Source organism: Lithobates pipiens, unplaced genomic scaffold, assembly GCF_037356315.1.
Source record: "Lithobates pipiens isolate NorthernLeopardFrog02 unplaced genomic scaffold, aLitPip1_a1.2 Scaffold_16, whole genome shotgun sequence".
Classification (NCBI taxonomy): Eukaryota; Metazoa; Chordata; class Amphibia; order Anura; family Ranidae; genus Lithobates; species Lithobates pipiens.
The window spans coordinates 19516549-19538062 of record NW_027507748.1 but is presented as its reverse complement, the minus strand read 5'-3'; the positions used below and the strand labels follow the sequence as shown (position 1 = coordinate 19538062).

General features: G+C 49.2%; 1 protein-coding gene across 1 annotated transcript in view; it reads right to left on the bottom strand.

Annotated features, from left to right (window-relative positions):
* LOC143981649 (uncharacterized) overlaps window positions 1-21514 on the bottom strand; it is a 106312-nt gene that overhangs the window by 16748 nt on the left and 68050 nt on the right. The gene's annotated exons all lie outside the window — the stretch shown is intronic.

Genomic DNA, 21514 nt, shown 5'->3' with positions numbered 1-21514 from the left:
AATGGAGAGGTTGACTAACTCATCCAGGGTTTGTCTTATTCCTACCCGTGCCAACTCATCCTTAAGGGGGTCAGAAAGTCCCATCCGGAATTGGTGGCGCAAGGCGGCGTCATTCCAATCCATGTCGGAGCTCCAACGGTGGAATTCCACCGCATAGTCCTCGGCCGCTCTGCGACCTTGTTGAAGAGAGTACAGTGCAGCTTCTGCATCGCAGTCAATTGGGGGTCCTCATATAGTTGAGACATGGCCAAGAAGAAATTTTCAAGGCTATCCAGGGTTCCAGATTTCTGCTCCAGTAGACGGTGGGCCCAGGTCTGAGGCTCGCCGGACAACAGGGATATTACAAAGCCCACCTTGGTTGCCTCTAGAGAGAATGTCCGGGGCTGCAGTGCGAAGTACAGTTCGCAAGAGTTGCGAAACGCATGATACTTGGTGCGATTGCCAGAAAACCTCTCGGGCGTAGGTACCCTTGGCTCTGGAGGAAGCATCACTACGGAGGGTGCAGATGAAAGACCGGTGACAGAGGTTCCTTGAGGGTTAGATGAGGAGGACAAGGCTTGAACTTGCTCCTCCAACCTTGAGTAGCCTTCCTGGAGATTCTTCACGGCTTGGGTCAGACCGGCCAAATGTCTGCATAATTCATCCATGGGGGAGGCCCCCTGCCCGGACTCAGTCATGGCTGCCTGATACTGTCAGACTGGCACTTACTGAACTGGTGAGTCCACTTGGGCAGAGGGTGGTCTCCCGTACGTGTCCGACTTACAACCCCTGATAGAGCAGACATGTGGCTAAGAGTGCGGAGTGGTAAGAGAGCCTGTGGTATGGCTACAGGAGCAGGAACTTGCAGTGAACTTCCAGCAGCAGGTGCGTAGGTTGGACACAGGCAAACTGGGTACGGAGCAGGAGCAGAGCAGGCAGGTCCGGGTTCAGGCAGGGTTTGGCAACAGGCAGGCAGCAGAGGTACAGTAGGAGCAGGCAAGAGAGAGGTCAAATAGGCCGAGGTCAGGTGCAGGCAGAGGTCAGAGGTGTCCAAGGAGAGCTGGGTCGTCAGGAGATCTGGAAACAGGAACGCAGGATACGGACAACGGAACAGGAACCGAGGAGCTGTTGATAAGGCAGCACCTGAATGGTCTAAGCAGCAGGCCTAAATAGGCCGATTGGCGCCAAGTGCACCCGCGGGCGCGCGCATAGGCGCGTGCACACCCGGGCACCAGCAGACACACCAGCGCCACCCGAAGTGCCCACAACAGCGCGCGCCGGAGCGCGCCGACGCGCACCAGCACTGGCAGGGGCACGCAAGGGCACACACTGACGCGCACCAGCGCACACAGGAGCATGCAACACCGCACGCACAGGAACACGCACCCCAGCAGGCACCGCAGGACATCGGCGCACACCAACACGGGCAGCATCGCGACCATCCAGGTAACGACCCTGACAGGCCGCGATGAGCGGCTGTTTACCGTGATACGTGATGTGCCGGGTCCTGTGGTCATGGATGCTCTCGAGTGCGTGCCCCAGGGGGCGCACGAGAGCAGAATTCTGGGAGGATGTCATATGACGGCTAAACAACTGCCCTGTAGCCATCATTCGGCTATGGGCCAGTTGTTAAGTCATTAAAACTGCTTGCGGTTTTAATGTAATATCTGGTTCCAGCAATATGGATGAAAATCATTGAGAAAAATGGCATGGGTAGCCCCCCCTGCCCATTACCAGCCCCTTTGGGTCTTGTACGGATATTAAGGGGAACCCCGTACCCATATTAAAAAAAGGAAAGGCATGGGGCCCCCAGGCCCTATATACTCAGAACAGCAGTATACAGGCGGCGCAAACAAGCCAGGGACTGTGTAGGTTTGTTGTGTTAAGTAGAATCTGTTTGTAATCTTGAACTGGTACATTTTTAAGTGCAGCTCCAGTCAAAAAATCTATTTTTAAGATTTTTGGAAAACATAGAGAAGGGTTATCACCCCTGTATAATTTTTTTTTGCCATCCGTGTTTTTTCATCTCACTTCCTCTTGTCTCCTTCTGTTTGCAAGTAGGAGACGTTTGTAAGTTGGATGTTTGAAATTAGGGGCCTGCCCTATATGCTCTGCAGAAATGGCAGAACAAGGTGTTGGTGTTGCCACAACACTGTAAGCCCTCAAAGTGACTCATGCTTTTCGGCATGATGTGGCTCAACACTGCCGAAAATAAGGATAAGCGTGTCCCATGGCCACGTGCTGATGACGATGCACCGCGTCCACGACCAGCACTGTTGTCTCTAGACACAGAGTCTGCTTGCCCTCTTTTATTGGCTCGTGACTGTCTGCCTCTCCTTGTTGGCCTTCCAGACATAGTAATGGCCTGCAGGGAGATGGGAAAACCAGCAATTGGGTAGTGTATATTGTGCTGGAGGCACACAACACCCACTAACTCCTGCAGATGCCTGTATGATAGAACACCAGCAATAAAGGGTAGATACAGGGGTATACTGTGCTGGAGGCACACAACACCCACTAACTCCTGCAGATGGCTGTATTAGAGAACAACAGCAATAAACGGTAGATACAGGTGTATATTGTGCTGTGCTGGAGGCACACAGCACCCACTAACTCCTGCAGATGGCTGTATTAGAGAACAACAGCAATAAAGGGTAGATACAGGTGTATAGTGTGCTGTGCTGGAGGCACACAACACCCACTAACTCCTGCAGATGCCTTTATTATAGAACACCAGCAATAAAGGGTAGATACAGGTGTATACTGTGCTGGAGGCACGCATCACCCACTAACTCCTGCAGATGGCTGTATTAGAGAACAACAGCAATAAAGGGTAGATACAGGTGTATATTGTGCTGTGATGGGTGTACACAACACCCACTAACTACTGCAGAAGGCTGTATTGGAGAACAACAGCAATAAAGGGTAGATACAGGTGTATACCACGCTGGAGGCACACAACACCCACTAACTCCTGCAGATGGCTGTATTATGCCGTGTACACACGATCAGACTATCTGGCGGACTTAGTCTGGCGGGCAAACCGCCGGAAAGTCCGCCGGACTATCTGAACGAGCAGACCTGCCCACACACAACCGGACTTTTCCAGTGGACTAGCTCCGACAGACTATGGCGAGAGTCCGGCGTACTTTGGAAATGAATGGACTTGCCCACACATAGAGGAAAGTCCATTACTTTCGAACGCGGCTCCAGGTAGCCGGGACTAGCGAAGGAAGTCAATGTTGCTGGCCCCATCACCTGGTATGGACTTAAAGGGGAAGCCCTATGCAGAAAAAACAGCGTGGGGGTCCCCCCAAGGTCCATATCAGACCCTTATCCAAGCATGCAACCCGGCCGGTCAGGAAAGGGGGTGGGGATGAGCAAGCACCCCCCTCCTGAGCCGTACCAGGCCGTGTGCCCTCAATATGGGGGGGTGCTTTGGGGAAGGGGGGCCCCTGGACGTTGGTTGTCGGGGTCTGCGGGTGAGGGGCTTATCGGAATCCGGGAGCCCCCTTTAATAAGGGGGCCCCCAGATACCGGCCCCCCACCCTATGTGAATGAGTATTGGGGTACCATGTACCCCTACCCATTCACCTGTGAAAAAATTGTAAAAAAAACACAACACATGTTTTTAAAATAATTTATTGGACAGCTCCAGTGGGAAGAGGCCCTTGTCCTCATCAACATGGGGACAAGGTGCTTCCCCAAAGCACCCCCCATGTTGAGGGCACGTGGCCTGGTACAGCTCAGGAGGGGGGCCACTCGCTCGTCCCCACCCCTTTTCCTGACTGGCCGGGTTGTGTGCTCGAATAAGGGTCTGATATGGACCTTGAGAGGGACCCTCACGCCATTTTTTCAGTGTAGGGCTTCCCCTTTGAGTCCATACCAGGTAACGGGGCCAGCGAGGTGTCAATCATTGACTTCCTTCGCTAGTCCCGGCTACCTGCAGCCGCGTTCAAAATGAACAGACTTTCCTCCGTGTGCGGGAAAGTCCGTTCATTTCAAAAGTCCGGCGGACTAGCACACAGACAGCCGCAGGATTGTCCGCAGGATTGTCCGCAGGACTCGCAGTCCGGTGGACAATTTTTGAGTCAAAACTTCTAATTTCGCCGGACTTTTGGGGGAAAAAAAGACAGCCAGACCCCACATACGGGTGGATTGTCCAGCGGACTCTGGTCCGCCGGACCAAGTCTGCCAGATAATCCGATCGTGTGTACGCAGCATTAGAGAACAACAGCAATAAAGGGTAGATACAGGTGTATACTATGCTGGAGGCACACAACACCCACTAGCTGCTGCAGATGGCTGTATTAGAGAACAACAGCAATAAAGGGTAGATTCAGGTGTATACTGCGTTGGAGGCACACAACACCCACTAACTCCTGCAGATGCCTGAGAAAAGAACAAACTGTCCCTGCTTATCCTTCTCTCCCTGCACGCCGGAACACACTGCACAAGGCCGCCGCTCTATAATTGGCTACAGGCAATTATGGCTCTCCTCGCTGCCGGCGCTGTGATTGGCCAAGCATGCGGGGTCACAGTGCATTCTTGGCCAATCATGAGCCAGCAATGCACTGCGAAGGCACAGTGCATTGTGGGCCATGAGCGCCACACGAATTTGGCGCGAACGGCCCATAAAGTTCGGTATTTGCCGAACGTGCGAACAGCCGATGATCGACTCGAACACCAAGCTCATCCCTATTGTTTAATAATAAAAGTAAATCGAACATACATAGTCAAAACATTGCCAAAGTTTGGTAACCGGAACATATAGCCAGCCAAGCCAGAAAATCAGGGATCAGTGTAATGGAACAGCAAGCAGGGTCTGGAGCCAGAAGGGATGTCAGCCAAGCAAGTCTAACAGGAACGCAGGTCTCTGTGATGTTGACCAAGGCGAAGGCAGAGATCCTCTGGGCTGGACTGCTTAAAAAGGAAGTAAACTCTGCCACTCTGATGCTTCTTTTCATTTAGTCCATTATAATAACTAATTATCAAACTATAGCCACTGTAATCCAGCCCAAATCGCATATTATTTACAATTTAAAGAAACTTTAAAAAAAAAAATTCCAGGGGTAAAGCAGTGCCATCTTAAGTATTGTTTTCTGAGTCCACAGTAGAGTGTATTTTTACCCTTACATTGAATACTTCCTGTACTGTTAACCAAGCCTCCTTCTCAATCCAACATTTCTATGGCAACCCTGCTTCCCTGTTCCTAGCTGACTTGTTTTATTTCATAGTATTTACTTGTGCCGATTATCTAGTGTTTGCGTAATGCTGTCCAATGGCCAGGTTTACACTTCATGTGATGTCACATGGTCACATGGGGTGTAGTAGGAAGCTCTGAGTGATTATGCAGCCTCGTGGGATTTCAGTGTTGTGCTGTAGGAAGTCCTGATAATAGATAGACAAGCACACAGAGTGTGCCGTAAATCAGGAGAGATATGGACATGCTCAGTTACGTCATTCTACAGAACAAAAAGGATTACAACAATACTAAGCAAGTAAGGAGATATCTACAAGCAGTGTTCATTAGGTTTTTTTATGCTGATTTACATGGGACAAAAGTTGTAGGGGAGAGTTTACAACCACTTTAAGTAGGCAGGACCGATGAGCAGGATATCATTAACAGATGAGTTACTGTGAAGAGATAGGAGCTGGCAATTAGCCGACAGCTGAGCTGCCAGCTCAGAAAAGGAAGGGCTGAGCCCAGCCCTGACAGTACCCCCTCCTCAATGACCCCTCCCCCTCGGAGGATCATCAGGCTTGAGGGGAAAATGTCTATGGAAATCACAGAGGAGGACAAGGGCATGTACATCCAAGGACGAGACCCAAGAGTATTCCTCCGGACCGTACCTGTCAGGGACATGGCTGTCACGGTACTGGTAATACTGCCCTGAACACTCATTGATGCCCACGGAGGATCCCAAGACATTCATGAGCGTGTGCCACGCATCAGCACATACTGGCGCGCATGGGCGCGCATCGGCGCATACCAATGAGCATCAGCACGCATTGGCGCATACCAGGCGCACGCGATGGCACACAACTGGCATGCCTAACGCTGGAACCAGTGGCCCTACTTAAGCCAGCCTGCAACCACAGGACATTGCTGGATTATCTCCTCAGCTGCCTTGTGTACCTTGACCTTGCTTCCTGACCCGAGATACCCGTTGTGACCCGGTTTGCCTTCGACCTTGCTTCCTGATCTCCTAATATGACCCTTGGCCTGTTCCTGGACTCTGCTTCTGCTTCCTGATCTCCCGGCTTGACCTTCGGCTTGTATCTGGACCCTGCCCATGTTTGACTTTGGCTCGCCCCTGTGTATTCTCTGGACTGATCTATCTGTGCATGACCTCTCACCTGGCTCCTGGTTTCTCTGCAAGTTCTGCTCTGCCTGCTCCATCCATCCCGCAGCGGCCAAGCTCATCGAACTACAAGCAAGCACCCAGCCACCGTGCTTCTTCGGGCACCGTGCTTCCTGTTCCCAACTTCAGGATCACGCTGCACCTAGCCGCAATGGGAGTCCTCCTAGCATCTCGATCTCCATACATGCACCTGACAGTACCCTTTCCAATATACCAAGTACTGTATGCGCCCACTGAACCTACGGCAGTCAACAATGGACTGTACTTCATACACCTCATGGTTCTCAACCTGTACAGGGTGAGGACATGGCACCGAGGTGGTAAAGCAGTTGCAGACTAGGGATGGGCGAATGGTTCGGCCCGAGCATAAGTTCATTATTCGGATGTTCTGCGAGCACCGAACACTAAGCGGTGTTCGGGGCAAATTTGAAAGCTGCCGGAACACCGTTAAAGTCTATGTGACACTAACATGAAAAATCAAAAGCGCTAATTTTAAAGGCTTATATGCAAATTATTGTCATAAAAAGTGTTTGGGGACATGGGTCCTGCCCCAGGGGACATTTATCCTATGCTTTTTTTTTTTTAAACTGACGTTTTTTCGGGAGCAGTGATTTTTTTAATGCTTAAAGTGAAACAATAAAAGTGAAATATTCCTTTAAATATTGTGTCTGGGGGGTGTCTATAGTATAGCCTGTAAAGTGGCGCATATTTTCCGTGTTTAGAACCAATACCACAGCAAAATGAAATTTCTAAAGGAAAAAAGTAATTTAAAACTGATCGCGGCTGCAATGAATTGTCGGGTCTCGGCAATATAGATAAAACTCATTGAAAAAAGACTTTGGGATCCCCCAGTCCATTACCAGGCCCTTTGGGTCTGGTTTGAATATTAAAGGGAACCCCGAATCATACCATGCCCTTCAAGTCTGATATAGAAATTAAGGGGAACTCTGCACCAATTTTTTTTTTTTAAATGGCATAGGGGTCACCCCAAAATCCATACCAGACACTTCAGGTCTGCTATGGATTTTAAGGGGAACCCTGTGCCAAAATGTTAAAATAAAAAATGGCGTAGGGGTCCCCCAAAATCCATACCAGACCCTTATCTGAGCACGCAACCTGGCAGGCCATAGGAAAAGAGGGGGGATGAGAGAGTGCCTCCTCTCCTGAACCGTACCAGGCCACATGCCCTCAACATGGGGAGGGTGCTTTGGGGTAGCCCCCCAAAGCACCTTGTCCCCATGTTGATGGGTACAAGGGCCTCATCCCCACAACCCCCGCCTGGTGGTTGTGGGGGTCTGTGGGTGGGGGGCTTATCAGAATGTGGAAGCCCCTTTAACAAGGAGACCCCCATATCGCAGCCTCCCCCCGTGTGAAATGGTAACGGGGTACAAATGTACCCTACCATTTCACAAAAAAGGGTCAAAATGGTACAAAAGACAAGACACAGCTTGGGACAAGTCCTTTATTAATTGATTAATTTATTAAAATGGCTGGGATATCTTCTGGGACCTGTGATATGCCCCAGAAGATTGCAGGGAGGAGGAGGAAGAACTTCCACTCGAGCCACCTAGGTAGCTCAAGCAGAAATGGGAACAGGTATCTGTCAAAACAGGGTGCCTGTAATGTTGGCCGCCCAAGGCCAACCCGTCCCTAAGCTCTAGGGTTCCAGCGCTGCCATCCTCACTAAGAGAAACAGGCAGTGGAGCCTTGTGGCTTCACTGCCCGTTTCCTACTGCACATGCGCGAGTCACACATCGCTTTGTGAATGGGATGCGCTGTGTTAGGAAACACACAGTTCCCAGAATACATTGCGCCCCATTACCCAGAAGACAACGCGAAGACCGAAGATCACCGTGGAGTAGGAAGAGGCAGATTAGGAAGACTGCCTAGCAACAGGGATTTCTGGTAAGGTATTTTTTTTTCTTCAAATGTTTTTTTTTGTAAGAATATTAATCCTGTTTTTTTTTTTTTAGGGTGGCCCTCCACTTTGAAGCAGAAGTTCCACTTTTGGATGGAACTCTGCTTTAAGCATCATTGGCAGTCACTCAGGTGTGCAGAGGGCTGACAGGTATGTATAGGTGTTACATTTAGAGTTGTGCATGAAGACCAAATATTGTGATTAAAGAAATTAGTAAAGGGTGAAGAAAAAGGTAATGAAAAATAAAAAATAATAAAATGTAGAAAGATGGGGTTTTCAAGTCATCCAAAATCAAGAAGTATAAAAGATGTATAAAGTGGATAATTATGGATGAATAAAAAATGCTAGTGATAGCAAAATATTAAACACAAAGGGGCCAAAAAGCCAACAATCCCTCCCAAATCCCATTTAAAACAAACCCTTTATTGTTCTATCATTAAAACATATCCAGCAAAAGTACAGTAAAAGTTGTACAGAACCTCCAAAACAATGGAAAACACTCCAAAATGTACTTATAAGTAGGGCAGGCCAAAATATATTTACTGATATGTTTGGTATTGGAATGAGAATGAAAATAAAGATAAGAATGAAATTGAAAATAAAGATATAGAGATCGACCATGTGTGGATTATTCATAGTAATCCACAGGCCAGACTGCGGGTTAGAAGCTAAGCAGTGAGGACCTTGAGTGGAGTGTGTGAACAAGTTGGGCTTTTTGACTGCTGGTGATTAGAGATGGCCTTGCGGTTCGCCCAGCAGTCGGTTCGCTGCAAATTTTGGTCATTCGCGATTCACTTCTGGCGCTGTTCACGCGGCGGACATATGCATTTACATTGTGAAGAACTTTGACCCATGACACATCCATCATGGGGTACAGGACAGCCAATTGAGACATTTCAGCACACGGACAATTGGACATACCCCCTACCTTATAAATAGACCTGATCTGGTGGCCATTTTACATTCTGTCTTTTGTCAGTGTAGGGAAAGGACGCTGTGTGGAGCAGGGACAGTCAGTTTAATCAGTAGCTTTTACTATTAGGTCCACAAAGTCCTTTTAAGGACTGGTATAGGTGTACAGTATATAGGGTTTTAATACACCTATAATTTACTTTCTTTCAAATATACAAAGTATATTATGGTGCACTGCTGACTGCTGTGCTGAGTGCTGCCCGATTCTGCAGCTGTCTTTTGTCAGTGTAGGGAAAGGACGCTGTGTGGAGCAGGGACAGTCAGTTTAATCACTAGCTATTACTATTAGGTCCACAAAGGACCTTTTAAGGATTGGTACAGGTGTACAGTATATAGGGTTGTACACGTATAATATACGTTCTTTAAAATATAGAAAGCATATTATGGTGCACTGCACTGCTGTGCTGCTGACCGATTCTGCAGCTGTCATTTCTCAGTGTAGGGAGCGACAGTTTGGTGTTTGGAGCAGGGACAGTCTGCAATTCACTAGCTACTAGCTAGCTACTATTAGGTCCACAAAGGTCCTTTTAAGGACTGGTATAGGTGTACTATTTGGTGTGCAGCATATAGGGGTGTAATACACGTATAAAGTACTTGCAAATATAGAAAGCATAGTATAGTGCATTTCCACTGTGTAGCATTGTGACTGCTGAGTGGTTCTGCAGTGATACTACAAAGAGTGACAAATGCAATAAAAAAAAAAGTATTATAACTGGTGTGATAAACCACTGGCCCCCCAAAACAACCGATTGAAGCGGGGTGTTATATACCTTCTTCCACATACATACTGCACTTCTCTAGAGACTTTTGTCACAGGGTCATTTAAAAAATGACAGGCAGAGGAAGAGGCAGGCCCTTCCGCAGGGGTGGTAGGGGTAGGGCAGGAGCAACAGGCTTGAGCCAAAGTGGCAAATTGCAGAAGGTGTGTTTGATTACGTCAAAGGACACACCAGACTTGGTTGAGTGGCTCACTCAGCCTTACTCTTCTGCACCCTCCTCATCCTCTCGAACTGCACCCTCTTCTTCACTCTCTGCTGTGTGCACCCCCAAAGACACTACCACCAACACCACCACCACCATATACCCTCCGTTTGAGTCACAGGAATTAGTTTCTGATCCTTCACAAGACATTGCCGATGCACAGCCACTCTTGGCATTGGATCAGGAAGAGGAGGTAGCAACAACCACCACTCAGCAGTCTGACGAAAAGTACCCAGATCAGCCTAAGGAAGTGGTCTCCGGTGTTGCTGCCTACTCCGAGATCTCTAATTATAGCGGTGGGGAAGATGGGGAAGGTGACATAGATGATGATGTGTCTAGTGATGTCACGTGGGTGCTCACAAGAGAGGAAGAGGAGGGGAGTTCAGAGGGAGACATGGACCAGCAGATATGGAGGAGAAGCAGGCAGAACTTAGATTGCACAGGAGGGGCAAAGCAGACTGCAAATGTATCAGGAGCGAGGCATCAACCATGTACGGTCACATCTGGCTCTCCCAGGATGCCGGCACATGGTTTCCGCAGTGCCGGCTTTTTTTAACGTGTCCACTGCTGACAATAGTATTGCCATCTGCAATCTTTGCAGTCAACGCATTAGTCACGGTAAGCCCAACACTCACCTAGGGATGACCGCCTTAAGAAGGCACATGAGCTGCCATCACTGAGCCCAGTGGGAGCAACGGAACCCACAAAGCCACACTCCAGGCTCTCACCGTCCAGCCTCATCTTCTACTTCTCCTTCTCCTCTCTCCTCACAATTGTCCTCCACTTCACCTTCCATCATGCCGTCCTCACGTTTTTCTGGAAAAAGGCAGGCTTCCGTGAGCCAAATGCTCGAACATAAAAAAATGATGACGCCGGATAACCCTCTTGCCCAACGGTTGACGCCTGGCTTGTCAGAAATGATAGCCCGCCAACTACTGCCATATAAACTGGTGGACTCGGAGGCCTTTCAAAAATTTGTGGCCATTGGAACACCACAATGGAAGGTCCAAGGAAGGAAGTATTTTTCACAGAAGGGCATCCCAGAGCTATATGGCCATGTTCAGCGGCAAGTGAATGTATCTCTGGCACACAGTGTCGGTGCCAAGATACATCTAACTAGGGATGAGCCGAACACCCCCCGGTTCGGTTCGCACCAGAACTTTCGAACGGACCCCAAATTCGAACGAACTTTAGAACCCCATTGAAGTCTATGGGACTCGAACGTTCGAAATGAAAAGTGCTAATTTTAACGGCTAATATGCAAGATACTGTCCTAAAAAGGGTTTGGGGACCTGGCTCCTGCCCCAGGGGACATGGGTCAATGCCTAAAATGTTTTTAAAAATGGCCGTTTTGGCGGGAGCACTGATTTTAATGACGATTAAAGTGAAAAAAAAAAGTGAAATATTCTTTTAAATATGGTGCCTGGGGGGTGTCTGTAGTATGCCTGTGAAGTGCCACGTGTTTCCCGTGTTTAGAACAGTCCCTGCACAAAATGACATTAAACGGAAATAACACCATTTAAAACTGCTTGCGGTTTTAATGTTATATCTGGTTCCTGCAATATGGTTGAAAATCATTGAGAAAAATGGCATGGGTAGTCCTCCCTGCCCATTACCAGCCTATTTGGGTCTTGTACGCATATTAAGGGGAACCCTGTACCCATATTAAAAAAAGGAAATGCGTGTGGCCCCCAGGCCCTATATACTCAGAACAGCAGTATACAGGCGGTGCAAACAAGACAGGGACTGTGTAGGTTTGTTGTGTTAAGTTGAATCTGTTTGTAATTTTCAACTGGTACATTTTTAAAGTGTAGCTCCAGTCAAAAAAACGATTTTTAAGCTTTTTGGAAAACATAGGGAAGGGTTATCACCCCTGTATAATTTGTTTTGTCGTCCATCTTTTTTCATCTCACTTGCTGTTGTCTCCTTCCATTTGCAAGTAGGAGATGTTTGTAAATTGGATGTTTGAAAGTAGGGGCCTGCCCTATATGCTCTGCAGAAATGGCGGAACAAGGTGTTGGTTTTGCCACAACATTGTAAGCCCTCAAAGTGACTCTTGGTGGGCGCTGGAGCGCCCTGCTGTGAACGATTATATCAAGAATTGTAATTACATGCCATTGTTGAACAGTGGTAGAAAAATTGACCTTTGGTGGTTGTGGTGCTGGTGCCACAACACTATAAGTCCTCACCGTTACTCTGGGTGGGCACAGAAAGGGGCCCTCCTGTAAAATATTATATCAAGAATTGTAATTACATGTCCCTGTTAAGCAGGGGCAGAAAAATTTGGCCTTAGGCACTGCTGCTGGTGCCACCACACTGCAACCTCTCCCATATACTCTAGTTTTATTGCAGGAATTAGCCCTGCTGCAAAGCATTGCATCAAAAATTGTACTTAAACGCCCCTGTTAAACAGGGGCAGAAAAATTGGGCCTTAGGCACTGGTGCTGGTGCCACCACACTGCAACCTCTGCCATATACTCTAGTTTTATTGCAGGAATTAGCCCTGCTGCAAAGCATTGCATCAAAAATTGTAATTAAACGTCCCTGTTAAACAGGGGCAGAAAAATTGGGCCTTAGGCACTGGTGCTGGTGCCACCACACTGCAATCTCTGTCATATACTCTAGTTTTATTGCAGGAATTAGCCCTGCTGCAAAGCATTGCATCAAAAATTGTAATTAAACGCCCCTGTTAAACAGGGGCAGAAAAATCGGGCCTTAGGCACTGGTGCTGGTGCCACCACACTGCAACCTCTGCCATATACTCTAGTTTTATTGCAGGAATTAGCCCTGCTGCAAAGCATTGCATCAAAAATTGTACTTAAATGCCCCTGTTAAACAGGGGCAGAAAAATTGGGCTGATGGCATCAACCAGAACCAGAAATGTTCTTCCAACATATCAGCGGAGGAGGAAGAGGATAGACAATCAACATAAATGGACAGTCACTCAGCATCAGCATAGGCAGTCTTGAAGGGATGTGATATTTCAAAAAAAATTATTCTGTTACATCAGCTTCAGGTGCTTGGTAGCTGTGGGTGATCCAAGACTGATTCATCTTGATGAAGGTCAGTAGATCAACTGATTCGGTGGACAAGCGCACCCTTTGATCGGTAACAAAGCCACCAGCAGCACTGAAGGTGCGTTCCGAAAGAACGCTGGATGCAGGACAGGCCAGTAGCTCAATTGCATACTGTGCAAGCTCTGGCCAGTGATCCATCCTCAAGACCCAGTAAACCAGAGGATTTTCAGTGGGAAAGGTGTCCAAGTCTGACCTTGCCCCTAGGTATTCTTGCACCATGTAAATCAGACGCTGGCGATGGGTGCTGGAACCAATCATACCTTGGGGCTGCGGACTAAAAAATTGTCTGAAAGCATCAGTCAGATGGCCACCTTCTCCACCACTCCTTCTGACCGATGCCTCAGCAACACGTTGTCCAGGACCAGGAGTTTGTAACCTCCCAGTCTCTGGGAACGCGTTGCACAGACCTTTCTGCAAGGCCTCCCAGAGATGTCTCATCCTCTGCTCCCTCTGCGATGGCAAGATAAGGTCGGTAACCTTACCCTTGTACCGTGGATCAAGGAGAGTGGCCAGCCAGTAATGGTCCCTCTCCTTGATCCGAAGAATACGAGGATCCTTCCGCAGGCTTTGCAGGATCAGGAAGGCCATGCAGCGTAGGTTAGCTGAGGCATTCGGTCTGGAGTCCCCCGGGTCACTAAGGACAACATGATCCGCAGCTACCTCCTCCCAGCCACGTACAAGTCCACGTGTTTCTTGGGACTGTAAATCATCCCTACAAGACTGCTGCTGCTGCTGCTGATGCTGATGCTGAGTGCCAGCCTCCGCCTCCATGCTGACACAATCATCCTCCTCCTCCTCTTCCTCCTCCTCATCCTCTTCCTGTGTGATGGGTGGCACAGCAGGAACACTGTCTGGATAAAGGGGGCCTTGAGAGGCAAGGAAGTCCTCCTCTTCCTGCCTCTGTTCTGCCTCAAGTGCCCTGTCCATTATTCCACGCAGCGTATGCTCCAAGAGGTGGACAAGAGGTACAGTGTCACTGATGCATGCACTGTCACTGCTCACCATCCTTGTAGCCTCCTCAAACGGTGACAGGACAGTGCATGCATCCCTGATCATGCCCCACTGGCGTGGTGAGAAAAAACCAAACTCCCCTGACCCTGTCCTGGTGCCGTAGTCGCACAGATACTCATTGATGGCCCTCTGCTGCGTGTGCAGCCACTGCAGCATGGCCAATGTTGAGTTCCATCTGGTGGGCATGTCACAAATAAGGCGGTTCTTGGGCAGGTTCAACTCCTTTTGGAGCTCAGCCAGCCGAGCACAGGCATTAAATGATTGGCGGAAATGCACACAGACTTTCCTGGCCTGCTTCAGGACATCCTGTAAGCCGGGGTACCTGCCCAAGAACCACTGCACCACCAGGTTAAGGACGTGAGCTACACAGGGCACATGGGTCAGTTGTCCCTGTCGGAGGGCGGAGAGGAGGTTGGTGCCATTGTCGTAAACCACCATTCCTGGCTTAAGCTGGCGTGGCGTCAACCACCTCTCGGCCTGCCCCTGCAGAGCTGACAAAACATCCGCCCCAGTGTGGCTCCTGTCCCCCAAACAAACCAGCGCAAGCACGGCATGGCATTGTTTTGCCTGCGTACTTGCATAGCCCCTGGAACGCCTACGGAGCACCGCTGGTTCTGAGGACAGAGCACTGGAAGAGGCCATGGAGGAAGAAGAAGAGGAGGGGGTGGAGGAGAGAGGTGTGTCACAACCAATAGTAGCATTTTGGAGGCGTGGTGGCGGAACAACCTCCAACACTACTGCACCTTGTCCTGCATCCTTCCCAGCTGCCAGAAGAGTGACCCAATGGGCTGTGAAAGACAGGTAACGTCCCTGTCCATGCCTGCTGGACCATGAGTCAGCGGTAATATGCACCTTACCGCTGACCGCCCTGTCCAGCGAGGCAAGGACATTGCCTTCCACATGCCGGTAGAGAGCTGGAATCGCCTTCCGTGAGAAAAAGTGGCGTTTGGGGACCTGCCACTGAGGAACCGCACATTGTACAAACTCACGGAAGGGGGCCGAGTCTACCAACTGAAAAGGCAGCAGTTGAAGTGCTAGCAATTTAGCCAAGCTAGCATTCAACCGCTGGGCATGTGGATGGCTGGGAGTGAACTTCTTTCGCCGGTCCAGCAGCTGGGGCAGGGACATTTGCCTGCTATAATCGAACGTGGGTGTACCGCTAGCAGAGTTCCCGGAAGCACTTGGCTGTGACACACCTAATTCTACACCTTCATTCCTCTCAGAGCAGGTTTCAGAGAGGACTGAAGGTCTAGTGGGGTTGGAGATGCCAGCTGATGAGGAGCAAGGAGAGGTCCACTTTGTTCTTTGGTGTGGGTCTTTGAGGTACGCTTGCCAACGAGCTGCATGGCAGGTCAACATATGTCTGGTCAAGCATGTGGTGCCCAAGCGGCTGATGTTTTGGCCACGTGAGATACGCTTGAGACATATGTTGCAAATAGCAGCGGTGCGATCTGATGCACTCGTCTCAAAAAAGGCCCACACCAAAGAACTTTTAGAATAACGCGCAGAGGCAGTGCTCTGCACAGGCGGAGCTCTGCGGTGTGATTCAGTCGGTGTGCTGCCCCTAAGCTGGCCCCCGGAGGGCATCCTGCCTAGTTGGACATGTGCCTCCTCCTCCTCCTCCTCTCTCCTTCCAGGCACCCACGTGGAGTCAGTGCCCTCATCATCCCATCCCTCTTCATCGCTGTAGCAAACCTGGCAGTATGCTGCAGCTTGTGGAACATGACTGCCAGATTGCTGTCCTTCTTGAGCATCCCCTCTCTCTGCACTCACGCTACTGCCTTCCTCTAGCTGAGTGTCATCATCAGAGCCCACAAAACACTGGGCATCCTCCTGGAGCATGTACCCAACACTGTGCTCAAAGAGTTCAGGAGACTCCTCAGGAGGACGTGGTGGGTCTAGGGAAGGAGTCACTGATGATGACATTGAGATGAGGGAAGACGATGCGTTGGCAGCTGCTTTGCTAGTACCCTGAGACTGGGTGAGAGAGGATGAGGAGGATGAAGAGGGCTTGGTCATCCACTCTACCAAGTCGTTGGCATGTTGCGGTTCAACATGTCCAGCTGCCGAAAAGAAGGACAAGCGTGTCCCATGGCCACGTGCTGATGACAATGCACCGCGTCCACGACCAGCACTGTTGTCTCTAAACACAGAGCCTGCTTGCCCTCTTTTATCGGCTCGTGCCTGTCTGCCTCTCCTTGCTGGCCTTCCAGACATGGTAATGGCCTGAAGGGAGTTGGGTAAAAAAGCAGTTGGGTAGTGTATATTGTGCTAGAGGCACACAACACCCACTAACTCCTGCAGATGCCTTTATTATAGAACACCAGAGATAAAGGGGTATATACAGATGTATACTGTGCTGTGCTGGAGGCACACACAACTTCCAATAACTCCTGCAGATGGCAAGTGGGCTCAAATAGAGAACAGCTATGTAGGTGGATATAGCGGTATGTACTGGGTACAGAGCACACAGACAGCACGCACTATCTCCTAACACTACTGACTGCAAGCTCTATTATAAAAGATAGATCACTAGCTATATAGGTGAGGTGAATATAGCGGTGTATACTGCGGTCAGGGCACGCAGACAATAACCACTACACAACAGCAAGATCGAAAATCGGCCGAAAACGATCGGTGTGTACTGTGTTGAAGGTACACAGAACACCCACTGCTTCAGACGCCAACACACTACACAAGGCCGCCGCGCTGGCGGCCTTATATAGTGTGGGGCGTGCACTACACAGCCTGAGCTATGATTGGCCACAGGCATCCTGCCTGTGGCCAATCATGGCTCTCCTCGCTGCTGGCGCTGCGATTGGCCAAGCATGCGGGGTCACAGTGCATGCTTGGCCAATCATGAGCCAGCAATGCACTGCGCCATCGCAGTGCATTTTGGGCCGTGAGCGCCACACGAATTTGACGCGAACGGACCAAAATGTTCGGACTTCGCCGAACGGACGAACAGCCGATGTTCGAGTCGAACGTATGTTCGAATCGAACACGAAGCTCATCCCTACATCTGACCACAGACACGTGGTCTAGCAAACATGGGCAGGGAAGGTATATCACTTTTACTGCCCACTGGGTGAACCTTCTGATGGCCGTCAAGCATGTAACCCTTGGCATCGATGTAGATTTGGTTTTACCGCCACGGATTGCATGCAGGCCAGCCTTCTCCTCTCCTCCTAGTCCATCCTCCCTCTCCTCCTTGGCTGACTCCTCCTTTTCCGCTGCTAGCATCTCTTCCGCTGCGCCACCCAAGATCCCCAGAACCAATTCAACATGCCAGGTAAAACGTTGCCATGCTGTGCTGCGTCTGTTGTGCCTGGAAGCCAAGAGCCACACTGGCCCTGCACTCCTTTCAGCTTTGCGTTCACAGGCAGATCAGTGGCTAACACCGCTCAATTTGACAGTTGGTAAAGTGGTGTGTGACAACGTTGCAATCTGCTTAGCGCATTGAAACAGGGCAAAATTACACAAGTGCCATGCATAACACACGTCTTAAACTTGGTAGTGCAGCGATTCGTTGTCAAATACCCTGGGGTCCAGGACATCTTGCGGCAGGCAAGGAAAATCTCAGCCCATTTCAGAAGATCTTACACGGCCATGGCTCGCCTTTCTGACATTCAGCGGCAACACAATCTGCCGGTCAGATGTCTTATTTGCGATCGCCCGACGCGATGGAACTCAACCTTCTATATGCTTGATAGGCTGTTCCAGCAGAAACGTACAGTTAACGACTACCTGTACGAACTCTGCGGCAGAACAGGTTCTGGGGAGCTTGGTTTTTTTCACCGCGCCAGTGGCTGCTCATGCGCGATGCATGCAGACTTCTGCGGCCATTTGATGAGATCACCAAACTGGTCAGTCGCAGCCATGGCGCCATCAGTGACATCGTACCTTATGCCTTCTTTATGGAGTGTACATTGCGTCATGTCATTGATCAAGCCATGGAGGAGCAAGAAGATGAGGAAGTCGCAATGCTAGATGAATTCCCAGGGGGGCTACTCTATCTGAGACACGTGAACAACAAGAGTGTGAAGAGGAGTCAGAGGAGGATAGTGCCGGGGCGGATGAGGAGGAGCAAGAAGAGCATGCTTTAAACCTTTCTGGGATCCCTGTTGTTGTGCGTGGATGGGGAGAGGAGAACGAGGAGGATGACATTATCCTGGATGAGGAGCAGGAACCAGGCCACCACACCGCTTACAGTTTAGTGCAAATGGGTGCCTTCATGCTCCAGTATTTTAACAGGCACCCTGTATAAAAAGCATAAAGGTCAAGGACCAGTACTGGGTGGCAACGTACTTAGACCCCAGGTACAAACACAAAATGGCAGAAATGTTACCACCATCACAGAGGGCTGTCAGAATGGAGCACTTCCAGGCCTTACTTCGAGAAATGCTGCATTCTGCTTTTGCATGCGCTGGCAGAGGAGCAATTCCCACTCCCAGAGAAAGAGTTGCGGGTACCAATTCAACAGCGCTTACAAGAAGAGGGGGTGGTTTGAAGATGGGTTGGTGACTTCTGATATGATTCTTTCAGTCGACCCATCGACAGGTCTCATCCGGATCCAGCATCAGGGAACGCCTAGACCAACAGGTGTCCGACTACATCGGGTTAACTGCCGATGTGGACGCTCTGAGAAGTGATGAACCCCTGGACTACTGCGTGGGCAGGCTTGACCTCTGGCCAGGGCTTGCCCAGTTTGCAATGGAACTGTTGGCTTGCCCCTCGTCCAGTGTCCTGTCCGAAAGGACGTTCAGCGCAGCAGGGGGGATCGTGACCGATAAGCGCACTCTCCTAGCTCACGACAGTATTGACTACCTCACATTTATAAAAATGAATGAGGCATGGATCTCGAAGGTATTCAACACATGTGACCAGTAGACCATGTATATGCATAACTCTATAAACTATTTATTTAATCTAGCACACAGACCTTTTTTCTACCTTTGGCTCACTTCCTTGTACAAAAAAAGCACACTGTACTATATGCTCATACCCTCCTGTTTGAAGAGGTTGAGCGGTGTCATATTTTTGGGTCCCGCAGCGAGTTGCTGGTATCAGTGCTGGTGTCAGTGCTGGTGTGGTGTCAGTGCTCTCTATCTCGATGCTGGTGTCAGTGCTCTCTATCTCGGTGCTGGTGTCAGTGCTCTCTATCACGGTGCTGGTGTCAGTGTTCTCTATCTCAGTGCTGGTGTCAGTGCTCTCTATCTCGGTGCTGGTGTCAGTGCTCTCTATCTCGATGCTGGTGTAAGTGCTCTCTATCATGGCGCTGGTGTCAGTGCTCTCTATCACGGTGCTGGTGTCAGTGCTCTCTATCACGGTGCTGGTGTCAGTGCTCTCTATCTCGGTGCTGGTTTCAGACAGTGAGGGAGATAGCAGCGGAGAAGCCAATCAGCAGGCAGTGCCAGCACCATGGCTGAGGATCAGCACTGGACTGGCACCTCCGGACCACCGCAGTGGAGCCCTGCATAGGTGGGGGTAACGGCCGGGCAGAGGGAGGGGCTCAAGCACAGGTGGTTGGCACACTGGGACACTGGCACAGGACTGCGCTGCCCTGACTGTGGCACTGATCATCTCCTGCACCCCCTTCATAGCCTGGCCTGACCTTGCCTCTCCTCCATAGCCTTCATGCGCTCCTGAATTGTCAAAATTTCACAGATAAAAAAGAATGCTTGTTGTTATCGATCCCAGATTCACTTAATACTTTTGTTATGTCAGTGTCCTTGTTGTGGGACTATGTGTGCACAGCTAGTAAGTATTTTGTGGCTGAAAATATGACCTGGAGGTTTTTAAGGTTCACCTGCCATTAAAGTCAATGGGGTCCGCCACGAACCGCACGGTTCACAATCTTTTGGACACATTCGCGGTTCGCGTTTGCGAAACGCCCCATCGGGAGTTCGTCCATCACTACTGGTAATTGCTGGGTTGCATTTTTAGGTACTTTTTGGGGCTTTTCCTTGTAGCTTTTTAATGCCTTTTTTAACTTTTTTAACACCTTTTTTTCTTTGCTTCCTTCAGCCTACTAATTAAGGGGAGTGGTTAATTGGTCACAGGTGCTTGAGGCCTTTATAACCTGCTGTAGAACCCATTGTGAGCCTGCTCATCTTTGAGCTTCCTGGAACTTAGCCTAACATTAATAGTATGCATGAACCCAAATGAGGTTTAATGTAGAAAAATGTAAAATAATGCATTTGGATTGCAAAAATATGAATGCAATTTATACACTCGGGGAAAACCTCTGGGGGAATCTAGGATGGAAAAGGACCTGGGGGTCCTAGTGGATGATAGGCTCAGCAATGGCATGCAATGCCAAGCTGCTGCTAACAAAGCAAACAGAATATTGGCATTAAAAAGGGAATTCATTCCAGAGATAAAATGATAATTCTCTGGCTATACAAGACTCTGGTCCGGCCGCACCTGGAGTATGCTGTCCAGTTCTGGGCACCAGTCCTCAGGAATGATGTACTGGAAATAGAATGAGTACAAAGAAGGGCAACAAAGCTAATAAAGGGTCTGGAGGATATTAGTTATGAGGAAAGGTTGCGAGGACTGAACTTATTCTCTCTGGAGAAGAGACGCTTGAGAGGAGATATGATTTCAATATACAAATACCGGACTGGTGACCCCACAATAGGGATAAAACTTTTTTTCAGAAGGGAGTTTAACAAGACTCGTAGCCACTCTTATAAATTAGAAGAAAAGAGGTTTAACCTTAAACAATGTAGAGGGTTCTTTACTGTAAGAGCTGTAAGGATGTGGAATTGACTTCCACGGGAGGTGGTCTCAGTGGGGGGCATAGATAGTTTCAAAAAACTATTAGATAAGCACCTGAACGACCGCAACATACAGGGATATACAATGTAAAAAATGACATATAATCACACACATAGGTTGGACTTGATGGACTTGTGTCTTTTTTCAACCTCACCTACTATACTATGTAACTATGTAACTATGTCCCATTCATAATTTAAGCCTTTAGGGATTCTGATGTCCATCCTAAAAATCCAATAAACTTCCCTTCTACAAAGGAGAGTCACCGGTCTCCACCATGAACCGGACAATTTACTCTTTCAACTGAAATTTGAAAGATTATGTGGTTTGTTGGTGAAATTGATTAAAATGTCTGTCCAGATTTGTGTTCTTATTGGTTCTGATGTCAGAGAAATGTTCTGTCATTCTGTCACTAAGTCATCTAGTTA